At 44.1% G+C, this 9359-nt stretch overlaps 2 non-coding genes across 2 annotated transcripts; one reads left to right on the top strand and one right to left on the bottom strand.

Moving 5' to 3' along the window:
- Positions 1 to 3321: 3321 nt before the first annotated feature.
- Positions 3322 to 3395, bottom strand: TRNAF-GAA. Its single transcript has one exon. It is a non-coding gene; the product is annotated as a tRNA-Phe (tRNA).
- Positions 3396 to 7671: 4276 nt separating this feature from the next.
- Positions 7672 to 7744, top strand: TRNAK-UUU. Its single transcript has one exon. It is a non-coding gene; the product is annotated as a tRNA-Lys (tRNA).
- Positions 7745 to 9359: the final 1615 nt, after the last annotated feature.

Here is a 9359-nt window from a genome sequence, read left to right on the forward strand (position 1 = left end):
CGAAGTACCAAAGGCTTTCGAGGCTTACACCTCCCTATTACACGACCTAAAAAAAGGCTTTCAGTAGCGCCCTTAGAATCTAAGCCTTTTGAAGCGCCAGTAGTTGTAGCTGTGGGATAAGGGAACGGGAGATAGCCTTTGATAGAGACTAGTTTACGAAGCTCAAAAGACTAAAGAAGCAAGTCTAGTACAAGGGACAGACAGAGAGAAATGCAGGTAAGCTAGCTTGATAGGAGCAAAGAAAGAGGCGGCGAAGAACAATGTCTCTACTAAGGTCAAGCTCAAGCCCTTCAACATTGATAGTTCCTTCTTTCAGAGGAAGGGACTTGCTCCAGCGACAGGGGCATAGCCATGGCGGAGATGGAGGATCGCTCCAGTACTTTATACTTAAAAGTAGAGGCTTGAGTAGGTGGGGCGGATCAAGTTCAGTGACAAGACTACCTTTTCAAAAGGATTTATTCTTCTTCTTATCGGATTCCCTTGCTATGAGATTATCTTATTGATCTCCCTCAAACCTTCAACCGGATTCTTTAATCTTTCATGTCTGGCTATTCTTTTCTTGTGCATCCGTTCAATCTCTGTATAGAAGTTGGTTATCCCCGTTTCTTTACTATATTGGTTGAATCCCAAAGCCTCGCCAGAAGACGTTCCACATCAGCATTATTTCATCTTGTTTCTTGAGCAATTGAGGAGGCGAAGCGGGCTGCTTGTCTTGCCTCGAGCCCATAAGAGAAGTACTGTTCTGGACTAGGACGGTGCTGTTCTGCTTAAAACTAGGCTAGGAAATGGGCCTAACTCCATTCGCTGATGAACCCTGAACCTCGGGCGGTATGCTTGGTGACGCGTGCCGTCTACTCTGCTTTAGTTGCGCTGACTGGGCTGCTTCTCACCGTGCCAGGTCAAAGAAAGAAAGAGAGTGAGAATGCTTGGCTAAGTAGTGATGTTGTCTCACTGAAATGGAATGCCACTAGTTCCACTATCAGCTTGCTTCTCCTAATGCCAACACCAATCTTCATTTACGCGCTTCACTTGCATTGGCCTATCTCTATCCAACGTGAGAGACCAATTGCCTTAGTTATAAGGAAGGCGTTCTCGAGACATAGCTTTCTAAGTTGAATCCGAAATCCCAGCTATTACCTGGTGGCCTAGTAACTACTCTTTCTTAAGCGCTGGTTCTGCTTTCACTAGATTCTGTTCTTTTTCACGCATCCGTTTCTAGTGGACTTATTTCTAGGGCTAGAAAGCCTATAAAAGAAAGGAAGGAATTTATAGGACAGATAACCTCCGCCCCTCTCCTGCTTTCCGGCTGCACTTTATTTCTGCATCTATACCGTTACATTATCTAACAGCGGGCGAATACAAGATCAAGTCAAGTATGGGTCGTACAAACAAGACAAGAAAGGAGGGAAGCTATCCACGCTCTTTAAGTTCAGGTGCAGTTTACGAAGGAAGAAGCCAGAAAGGCTATAGAATTGTATTACGCTATGGACCATATTACTTCTTTCCCCTGTTCTAATAGCTGCAAAAGCTCTTTCAGAGAGATTAGACTTACTTCAAAAGTAAACTCCCATTTTATAAGATATTAGATGAAGGAGAGAGATCTATTTTATGAGGTCGAGGAGAGGTTTTTACCTCCTTTGATATTGCCCCATCGCTACGCTAATATAGATAAAGCCACTTTTCTTGATTGATTTACCTTATACTGTAAGTATATGAATGATAGCTCCACCGCTCTAAGTTCCCCGGCTTTAACCTATTCGACCATCCCTGAACTCATACATAGATCCAATGCATCCTTTTCCTCATAATCGATTCCCTTAGCCCTTACTCTCTACCAAACTAAGAAAAGTAAGATCAATAGTAGGGAGAACAAAGGAGGAAGGGAAGAAGGAACGGAAAGAGGAAGATCGGAATGAGCATAGAAGTAGCATCCTATTCCTACTATTGAATGAGAATAACAAGAAGGAAGGATTGATGAAGGATAGTAAAGCCTATAACTTTAATGGATAAAGAAGTCGAGCTACTTGAATAAAATATCCGCTACTATTTGATGAATCATGCGCTGACCCTACTCTTTAATATTCTATATTAAATCTTTTATCTTATAATGAAATGAATCATGCGCTTCAATTAGATGAGACATGTTCAAAGGCGCAATAAATGTAATCCTTAGCTCCACTCTCAATAGGAGTTCAGGGAGAAAGCCTGTACTTGGATATATTCTATTTGTATTTTTAGGCTTTTTAGCTTAATGTGTCAAATAAAATAGGTGCCCTACTTGAGAGACAGTCTTGTGCTCTCTAGTTAGCAGCACGTACCTGAGCCCTTAGGTTAGCCGCTGTAAAGGTCTATATTAGATAGCGGGAAAAGCAGAATGCATTTCTTAGAGTGACCTTTGCAAGGAGAAGAAATAGAATAAAGGACTGAGTAGGCATTGGATCACTCTCTATACGAAGCTGGAGTTCTACGCTCAAAGACAAGACAGACGAATCCTACATAAGTATGTCGATTTTAATTCCTTGTCCACTCTTTTCCGACAAACTGCAATTAGGCAATCCTTTGTGGCGGATTCCAAGTAAGTTAAAATCTTCCGTTTAGAACTTGTAAATCCCCTTGGAGTCGTGCCACGGCCCTGTACACAAATGAGATCTATCGATTCTCGAGTCTAATTTCTGAGTGAAAAAAGTAAACCTTTCTTGGAAGAATCAAGTTTATAGGTTAAAGGGCCGACCCTTGGACCTATTAAGTCCAAACAAAGAACAAGAAATTCTTTTATGGCATTTCTAAATAAGAATAAGTAATAGGAGAGTTACGGGGTGGTTCTTATTTATTCTTTTCCTAGAAACGTCCAATTGAAATCCCTACAAAGGCACCGAGAGCTCTAATGATGAGTAGAAAAATAAAGTTTACCATAACAAACAAAGATGTGCCTTGTGCCCTTTTTTCGCCAGCCTAAAGAGGCTGCCGGGCTGTGCACTTCACTTCAGCCCGTCACATCAAGGTGACAGGATTCGAACCTATGGCCCTCTGTACCCAAAACAGATGCGCTGACCAGACTGCGCTACACCTCGTCTCACCACCCCGAAGCATATAGATCCACCCGATCGATGAACACTCAAACCGAACTCGCCCATCCTTTTGGGCACAGGGATGCGAGAACCAATCCACCGCTTTTTTTTTAATATGCCTCAAGCAAGCCACACCAACCCTGACGCCAAAAAGCCGTATAGTGCAGGAGCGCTCACATTTTTTGGCTTACTCTTTCACTTGAATTTTAAAATCCAGCTCGCTCCCGGCTACGTGTCCTTTGGACCCTTCGCCCGCTTAGAAGTGGATTCGAACCACTGACACAAGGATTTTCAGTCCTTTGCTCTAACCAGCTGAGCTACCTGAACCACTTTCCTAAAGTCTGTTTTCTTCATCGAATAGCGCCCTACCTTACCACTTTACTAGGAAAAGCCCTTTACTAAGAAAATTGAATATATAGGCTTTTTCGCGCTAGCGCCTCTATTATAAAGCGTTGCTTGTTCTTTCGAGCAGCTCTTTCGCCGCCTAATCCCCCACCCAAGAACCGAGAGCCGTCCAGGGACTGGACGGCCGGAGGGAGCTTGCTTATAGAAAGAAGATAGGCCGGTAAAAGAAAAACAAGGCGCAACGGGCTCTCCGCTCCTAGTAACTAAGAAGTGCTATTCTGTCCTCCGGGGGACTGGACTCCACCAAGAGGTTCTTTCTCTCACGTAATTTCGCCCGCCCGTTGAATTTCCGTGCCGGAGGAAATGGGATTCGAACCCATGATACAATCTTCTTGTATGTCGATTTAGCAAACCAATGCCTTAAGCCACTCAGCCATACCTCCAAGTTTTTGATCGGAATGGAATTGGATGTGCCGGGTTTGGTTGCTTGCCCGAAGGGCTATCTGATCCGATCAACTACGTAAGCCGTAGCGCGCTAGCGCGCGTACTCTTCCTCTATGAGCGAGACTCTATCCAGATCTATGGATCTCCCCAGCATCAAAGCGAGACTCCATCAAAATCTGCCACTCCTTGGGCGAGGCCTTCTTTTCTATGAAGACCCCACCACTGAATGATTTACTTTAAAGTTCTCGCCTCCGACCCAACCAGGAGAGAACACAGGGTCAAGCCTATGAACTTAACAACAACAAAACAAGCAACGGATATTCACTTAAAACAGAAAACAAATAGATTCTAAAAAGCTTATTATAAATAATAAATAAAAGGGCTACCATTTATATAAGCTACCGAACAAGCAACGGCTTCTAGTTTAGACTAGCGCTACTTAGCTATTCATATAGTTCTTGTTGAAGCCGTTGTGCGTGAGTATAAGTCTAAAGACTATAAGCGTCTTCCTTGGTTATTTAGAAAGAGTTTCTTTGTTTTTTCTAATCTATAGGTGTGGCCGCCTAAATGGAATTCATATCTCCTTCGTCTGGTCGAGAAGGGACTCTGCCTCTTCTATTACATTACATTACGGAGAAGTCCATTCTCGTCATGATCGATCCACGTCCTAGCGTAGTGCCCGGCTCGCTTAGCTTACAAAGCTAGCTTACTAAGGTAGTTTACTTGCTTATTTTTAGTTATAAAGTAATAAGGCCTTTTTCCTTGATTGCACGAGCTAGCCAGCAAACCCCCCCTTACTCACCTCTTAATCTATAAAAAAAGCCCTTTCTCCTTTTCATTTCATAATAATAAGGTAAGCATCCAGCTCTCGATCCAGAGCTACTGCTCAAGAATCAACTGAGCTCAGGAAGCCAGGTTAAGGCGTCGACTTATACAGGGAAGATTAAAAAAATTCCTGTCTTTATAAGTAAATCCCACTAAACTAGACTTGTACGCTTGCCATGAAAAGTAGAGGCAAGCGGAGTCAAAGGCCGAGCCTCAACCAGCAAAGGGGGACAGCCATGCCAATCCAAGCAGAGCAAAAGTGCGCCCACTCTACCTTTCTTTCTTTACCCTAGACTTCGTTCTTCAAGGAGACCCATGTGCATTTCCTCTGTTCTGTGCTCTTGAACCCTTGATTCCCTTGTGCCTTTAGTTGAAGTATAGGTCGTCGATTCAATCTATCTTGATGGGATTTTGGCTTCTGTTGAGTAGTATAGAAGGGATTTTTCTAGTAGGTAGCGAGAAGACTAGTAGTATCGACAAGAGGCGGAATCAATAGCTGAAACTTTTTTCGGGTAGGGTAGGCTTGGAGTAAGAAGTCCTATTTTTCCCAACCAAATAAGCACTTTTGCAAAGTTAACCTTCCCGCGGTCAAAACAAGACTTACGGATAACAATCAGACCTTACCAGGGACAGGGACCAGACTATAGAGCCTAATTCAAAAGAATTCGGGCTTGCTTTCTCAATTCACATCTATGAGCGATGATTCCTCTATCTCTTGCTCGCTTCGATCGGACTCTGACAGCTTAGGGAAGAATGAAGGGTCGCTAACAAGGTCCCTAAATGACCGCTCAGAAGGCCTACCTATTTTTTTCCCAATCTGTCACTTGCTCGTCCCTCTCTCATTAAAATGGTCTCTCCTCTCCCTTAGCTTATACTCATGTCTATAGCCAGTTGCTAAGATGATTCCCATTCAAGCATTCTCATTCAACGGAACAAGCAACGGCTTCTCTATCGCTAAAGCTTATACTATAAAACAACTAGCGCGAAAGCTTGCTTGACTAAGTAATATAAGGCAAGAAGCAAGGGATTGAGCTGCGCGAAAGAACAAGCAACGGCTTCTAGTTTAGACTAGCGCTACTTAGCTATTCATATAGTTCTTGTTGAAGCCGTTGTGCGTGAGTATTAGTCTAAAGACTATAAGCGTCTTCCTTGGTTATTTAGAAAGAATCTATTTTTTTTCCTAATATAATAGGAAGCGAAAGATGCACCGATTGACGCTCTTCCAGCCCAGCTGCTTTTTATGTTTTGAATGAGGTTTTCTTTCACGCCCGTGCTACATCCGGCCAGCATACAGCCGTTGGGCTCTGAAATAGCTGTTCAGGCACAGTTGCCCACCATACTGAGAATCCCACTGTCCTAAGCCGGTCAAAGAGCTGATCAGGCTTATGAAGCTGCTACCTTTCTTAGCTACTATCTGAATGTCACAATTCAGTGCTGATCTGGAGGGAGATCTCTGAACGAGTTAGCTCAGTGAACCTTGAGTCAATTGGAGAGAACTAACTTCCTTCATCAGGAACAGCGATCGCTACTAATCCGAAAGACGGGGCCGATGGAAGAGGGGAGCTTGCACTTTCAGAAAGACCATGCCCAACTCTGGGGAAAGTTCCGGCTTAGTTCTCTTTCTTCCGGCTTGGTCGAGCCTTAGCCACTTGCGCTACTTTCCCTTGAATTGAAAGAAAGAACCAACCGGATCCCATAGGTCCTTGCTTTGTTATACTTAATAATAGGAGATTGCTGTCACTATCCTTGCAGAACTGGAAGTCCCACGTGAGTCGCTTTTCCAAGCAACATTCCCCTTGCTCCTAAGGAAGAACCAGTCTACGGAGAAAGGACCTGAACGAAGCCAAAGGGTCGAGCTTCAGGCAAAACTGTCCCTGGCTGGGAAAAGATGCTTGAGTCGCCGGTGTGGGAAGACTAGCAATTGAATCAGCTGTTGCGCTTTGATAGCTATTGTGCACGAAGAAGCTCTTTGCGAAAGAAGAGCTCCTAGGGGGGCATGAATTCTCATTCGATAAGTCCCTCTTAGGTATAGACAAGATATGGTACTACAAAGCTAGGGGACTACAATTGAGTATGCCTAATTCCTTCTGTGAAAAGCTTAAAAGTTGTTTGGGTTCAATTCAAAATTGCACTAAGATGAAGGTTTGACTCGAATAACTTTTGCAAGTTGAAAGTTACATCTTTGTGGGTTCGGCCCTAAAGTGTGGATCATCGGGTTGAGTACAAAGCATGTTTCAGACCTTGAGCAGTGACATACTTTCTTTTAGTATGATTGATAAAGTAGGAATCGATCTATTCATAGTCTCTCTCCATTGTTGACTCAGCTTGTGCCTGTCTGTTTAAGGGAATGGGTAGAGAGGTCAGGTTTTTTGCTCTTTCCGCTCACAGGTTGATGAACGAGCTCCTACTCAACATATGATTGCCGGCTGGGGAGTGCCTATTTGAACTAGCGACTAGCTTCTTTGTAATGTATTGAAGTGGAGGCAATAGATTCTTCTTGTTCATCAACCGATTCTGAAACCGAAGAAGAGTGGGTTCTCCTAAGTAGTTGGAGGCGTCTTCTTTGAACTCAAAAACAATTTCACTTGAATTAAACCACTTATATGAGTGAATCCTATCAACTAGACTCTTATCGAAATTTCGTAGTATAGAAAGAGAAAGAGATTCGTCTTGCTTATTTGCTTGATCATTGAGTTGAGTGCGGGGTAAATGCTTTTGACTGAACCTCCCATTGCTCTCTCCGATAGCATGCAGCTGATAATGGAGACAGATATCTAGAAAGTGTTCAGTGAGGGAACAAGCAACGGCGCAGCTAGCGCGTTAGCCGCGCATCCGTTTTCTTGCAGAAGTGCTCACGCGCGCCCTTACGTTTTCTTCGCTTGCTCTGCAGTACGAGCCTCATACAGAGCCGCGCTCCTTTAATATGATGAGAAGAGAGGGGCCGCCCTCTTTTCCGTACCAATCCTTATTTACTACTACATCTTTTTTTGGGTGTATAGCTCAGTTGGTAGAGCATTGGGCTTTTAACCTAATGGTCGCAGGTTCAAGTCCTGCTATACCCAAACCTACCTTACACTCTACTATGAATAAGGATGCATAGTAGCCTTCAAACATGACTCTTTGGCCTTTAGACTCGCTTCGGCGACTTCGCCCTTTAAGTGACAAGGGGGGGAGACTGCCTGTTGAACGTCCGATGGCACCTTGCTCCGACCTGAGCTATGCAACAACGAAATCGTTAAATCCTATCCTCAGCATGAAATGAAAGTTGGTCTATCGATACAAGTGGTAAGACCGAGAAATCCGCATCCAAGACCGGGCCGATGGCTACTTCCAATTCAAGTGCCACTTATCTTAACACAACTCGGGCTAATCGACTCTCGCTAGACCTGGTGAAAGCAATCAAGCCAAAAGAATCAGGGGCTCTCCCACGCCCTTGAACCTAGCCCTCGTCGGCTAGTTCGGAAGCGAGGGAATCTAGGAGCGTAAAGCGGGGAAGGGATCTTTCTATAATAAGAATTTATATTGCGAGAATCGAATATAAGAGATAAGGACAAAGCCAATCTCATAATAGAAGAAAGCGTCAATCTCCTATACTAGGATAAATCGAGACGAGGTCAAGAAAGCAAGGACGGATTCAATACAGGCAAGAAGGAAGCAAAGCCATGAAGGGAGTTCGGATCAGTGAACCCCGCTTTCAGGTGTCCAGATTCTAGCCTATTCCGAGTTATCTTCCCCACCCTACGTAGGGAGAGTTCTCTATCTTCCCATTTGCGGAGTAGGCGCATAGGTCCATCATAGACTGTGCGTCCTTCCTTGTACTTTATCTTTCGAAAGGGGGGAAAGGGTTCGTCAAGTGCAAAAGGCTCTCAGGGCTGTACCATTATCAAGCAGCATGAGAAGGAGTCTCTCATAAGGCAGTCTCCCCGTGAGAAACCCTTGAAAGAAGTGCCTTTGTTCTCTGTGTTTGCAAGGGAAGTGACAAAAGACTCTAGGTCCAAAGTTAGGAATTCCGTTAGCAGTCATCGACTCAAAGAGTGGGGAAGGATAGTGTAACCATCCATCCTTAAGATGGAAACTGCTTCTAATGCTGGGCAATCTTATTACTTTAATGAAGGCAGATAGGCCTAATCCCTCGTCAAGCGGAAAGCGAGATCGGATCCTAGCCGCCGCATCAACAGGTCTTCTTCTTAGAGTAAGCGCTGAAATGGAATCAACTCTTGGCCTATCAGCTCTTGTGCACTCATTGGCTGTTCTCGAATAAGCTGCTCTTGAGGAAGCATCCAATTCCCAGTCTCTATCCAATCCATGCGGCAAATCTATTTGTGGTGGAATAAACTCAACAATAAAATAAAGAATATAGAAAATCATTGAATTTGTTTGCTCCGATACAAGAGATCGGCCCCGAAGCAAGATATGGTGGGTGCCAGCAACTTTCACTTGTTAGGAGTAGGGGCTGAAAAGAGCTCTTTGTATAGGTTGGGTTTTCTGGGCTTTGATGCTTACCTTATTATTATTAATAGGGGGAAGGTTTAATAAAGGAGCGAAAGCCACTCGACTGATAAGGAGAGGAGCGTTGAAGCCCTTTTGCTGGATTGTTGGTCCGCAGCCCCGCTCTATAGAATGAATAAGGAGAGGCTTATCGATGACCGAGCCACTCTTATACTACTCCTTACCTCA

The sequence above is a fragment of the Ipomoea triloba genome, chromosome 16, assembly GCF_003576645.1.
Source record: "Ipomoea triloba cultivar NCNSP0323 chromosome 16, ASM357664v1".
In the NCBI taxonomy this organism is placed as follows: Eukaryota; Viridiplantae; Streptophyta; class Magnoliopsida; order Solanales; family Convolvulaceae; genus Ipomoea; species Ipomoea triloba.